We start from the raw sequence: 4158 nt of genomic DNA, 5'->3' as shown, positions 1-4158 counted from the left end.
TCCAGTGTGTTACATTTAGGAGGCTCTACTGGCAAAACTCGCATATAGTATTCATAGGTATGTTTTTATTAGTGTAGAATCACTTGAAAATTAGCTGTACCTTTAAATATATTCTGTAACTGAGGTTTGAAAAGTGCTGTATAAATAAGGTTAATTATTATTTATTATATTTATTTATTATTATTATTTATTATTTTTATCTGAAGGTGAGGGTGCAGTTTTTCTCTTAGTCATTGGGAAAATATCAAGGATGCTGGAGAGGTGTGAAACATAATCTTCCCCCCTCCCCATTGCCAACACAGAGACAGAGTAAAACCAAAACTTGTGAGTTCTGTTCCTGAAGTAGGAAAACCTGATTCAAAATCCCACTGACATTTGTAATAACAGAAAAACACTAAAAATCCAGCCTTGGATCACAACCTTACCCAACAATATGTTGTTTCACTCCATATGTCTCAATAAAGACAGACAGTAATCACTTTGAGCCCAACCGATATGGGATCCGAAAAACAATCCCAGATACCAGTACAATATATTCTTCGGACTCTATAATTCTACTATCTCTACTTTTATTATTATTCAATAAACCTTTTTCACAGCAGCCATTTTGACGTGAAATGGTAGGGTAAACATGAGTGTTACCAAAGATACCAATAAGTTGTTTTTTTTACAGGGTTTTATGAACAGTTCCCCTGAACCTAGACAACAGAGGTGATGCTCCTGGGCTGAGTTCAGACATGTCGGTAAGAACACCACAGAGGAAGTGAATGCTGTTTTTAAACAGTTAATAAGATGGAAAAATGACTTTGAAAGTTGAGTTTTATGGATACAGACATCCAACGATGAAAGTACCCACGCTGCTGCGGCTTTAAACTTCCATGGTGAGGAGTGTTTTTTTTTTTATGTGCTCACAAATGAATCGTTTATTGAAATCTTAAAAATGTCAACTTCTAATAGCAGCTGCTGTAGTGGAGGCGATTAAGTAAACCAGAGGAACACACTTCATTTGTTCAGGAAGACCAATGACAGACTGAATGAGAGACTGCAGACATGTACCACATGTAGTATTAATGCAAAGTTAAACAAACCAAAACACTGACAGATCAACTGTATGAAAAGATATTCTAATAATGTCCACTCTTAGTAACATCCAGTTTAATGAATCGTTGAATATATTTGGAACATGACTGGTGGTGCTGATGAGGGGGTAGTTGAATTCATCTGACAGGACTTTGGGGGGGTACGCAAAAAGGTTGGGCTGGTTCGTACAGTGCCTTAAGAAGAAACTGCACCAACAGCAGCTGCAGAAGCTAAATGAAGAATTACATGAAGATAAATCCTCCGGACGTGTTCAAATACAAAGGAGCTATAATGGCCGACTGAAGGAGATGCAGCTTTGCAGACAGGTCATCATGGGTCAGTATGAGTCATCTATGACCTAATGGTTCCACTGTATTGATTTGCATGATAATGTTCTATGTCCTTTCCTTGATACCCAACACTCATTATGATAACGATGTGGGCGTGGGTGCAAATGTGTGTGTGTGAAACGAGTGATGACCTATTGACTGACTGGAGCCAGGCTGACTGACTGCTTGTTGAGGAAGCATGGTGACATCTTACATGATTCATTATTAATAAGTGTTTTGAGAGGACACAGAAACATGACAATGACAATCATGACAGACACTTTATGTGTTCTTATATATTTCTTGTTGGTGCTGTTTGATCCTGTGTGGAAATTCACACAAGGAGCAGTTAGAGAGGTCCTGATTTGAATAACATGATGCTGCACTCAGATGGTTTGTAGATTTGATGTGAAACTGATTATATCAGCATCATGGAAGCTCTAGATTCACGTGTGTGTGTGTGTGTGTCAGTCAAATTTTTGGCTGTTATCAGCTGCGTCAGATTTGACCAGCATGAGGAAAGATATAGGTACACACACAGACAGACACACACACACACCGGGGGTTTTGCAGGTTGGGAAACTGTCTCGTCACTTCAGCAAGCATCACAAGCCTAAATCTCTGTCTCTTCTCTCATCCATCATCTTTGTCCGGCATGGGGGGAGAGGGGTTGGATGGTTGTTGTAATAGGCCTGGTTTTGCATCTCAATACTGAGGATGAAATAAGGAATACTGTCAAGTATTTACTACTGGTATCAAATACTTGTTCAGATTCTGTACTTGTTCTTTGTTCAGATATTTCCTTATTCAAATCATAACTTTTCACTATTGAGGGTCTTTTGCAGCTGCCTGATTTAAAATAAAATCATGGTTTTGTAGAAAAAACACAATTACTTATTGTTTTGGTATTAACTAAACTTGGGTTTCACATTGGCACTGGTATAAAACAGTTACTTATGGGGGGGCGACTTATTACGCCGACCAAGGGTGTGTATATGTCTTAATACATGTCTGGAGGGGATCTTTAAGTTTGAAAAGTAGAAAACAAGAACCTTTATGGTTCAAATGAGACCATATATTCCTGCTTCATGAGGGATCAGCTTCCTCCTCTTCCTCTCCTTTTCCAGAAGTGATGTATTTGCAGAACTGATCCCGAAGCAGGCTGGCCATCATTCCTCATTGCACAGGGTAGCAGCGCACTCTGGTGTCTGCAGGATGAATGGCAGCCCTGATGGACTCTGACCAACCTTACTGTGAAGGGAATATATGGGCTGTTACATTTGTAATTTATACATTTCTCTCACTTTTTCAGTTGTGGAATTCAAAAGAGGAGCAGAGCAGAGTGTATCGTCCTATCACAGATCACTGGACAGACCATGGCATTAATACTGTACACAAATGCAAACTTTGGATTACATTGATGCTTGCTTTATAAAGTTGTGACAGGAGGATTGATCAGTGACCAGTATCCCTTTAAATGTACACACTGTATTGGCATGTTAGTACTGTTTTAAGATAGACCACCCTTTAATGCTTCCTTATGTTCTCAGGTGAAGGTTCATTAGTCACTGTTTGGATAAGCAAGAGAACAAATAAACACAGGGCGAGGTGGGACCATTGTTAGTGAGCCACAGGAGGTGGTGAACAATGATTTATCCAGCCTACCTTTCTATTTCTCTCTCACAAAAGCTGCCCAGGAGAGCGTTATGTTGCCTGGAAACTCCACTTAACAAGGTCAGAGACAGGAGAGAGGTAAAGAGAGACTGACACCTCCAGCAGTCCTCCACCGAGGCTGCTGGGCTGCTCTCTCCCCAGGGCACACGTTAGGTGAGTAAACACTCGTTTTTGCTTGCTCATTATTTCTTAGACATGACTGTACTTAACTGTGCTGCCACCTGTTTATCCATGTTGTGGTTATTACACCCCATCCATTGGTAACAAGTCTCATCTAAATACATCATGTGGAAACAAAGTTCTGAAAATCTGACATAGGTTAGGCCCCATGTGGAATGGTATGTGTATGCGTTCTCATGCGAGGTCGTCAAACGGGTGCAGTTTGGTTAGGTTTAAAGATCTTGATTTGGATTAGAATAAGTAGGCCACAGGACGTAAGGGACATACATAACGGTATGTACCTTTAAACTTTATATAAGTCCATGTTGACTTTTGGTTTCACATCGGACACGAATCCCGGCCTCCTGGGTGAAAGTCCCATGTTTGTTTGATTCATCCATCTATCCACCTCAACTGCCTCCTTATGCGGACTTTGCCTCTCTTTATGCTACGGTATTTGACAACCAGGGAATGAGACTGAGACTTTGTGAAGTATCTTTGGAAAATGTATGTGCTGCATTCTGTGTCTGTCATGCCAGCTTATTCGGTCTTTTTCGGGCACATTCACATGCATGACACAATGATAAACTTTCATAATCATCATTATATTAACAAAATGGATCGGACTGATAATTGGTTGTGATAGGTATCCACTGTGTGGCAGGTGACAGGAGTGTGTGGAGAACAGGTAACACAGGAAGGAGATCAGTAATCAGAGGAGCTGACGGCAGTGGTTGGGAGTTTAAGTGTATCAGGTAACTCTGTTGTGCAGTCAGAAAGAGAGGAAGGAGGTGTATGTATAAATACTCTTGTGGTGTCAGATCAAAATATCTCGTACTGTATTTGTAATGCTGCTCTTGATTAAGACACCCTAATGGTTGAGTTCTAAATATTAAACAAATATTGAAGTGTGAGT

The sequence above is a fragment of the Morone saxatilis genome, unplaced genomic scaffold (genome assembly GCF_004916995.1).
Source record: "Morone saxatilis isolate NCDOM2014 unplaced genomic scaffold, NCSU_SB_2.0 Contig0, whole genome shotgun sequence".
In the NCBI taxonomy this organism is placed as follows: domain Eukaryota; kingdom Metazoa; phylum Chordata; class Actinopteri; family Moronidae; genus Morone; species Morone saxatilis.
Note: the sequence above shows the minus strand (reverse complement) of the source record.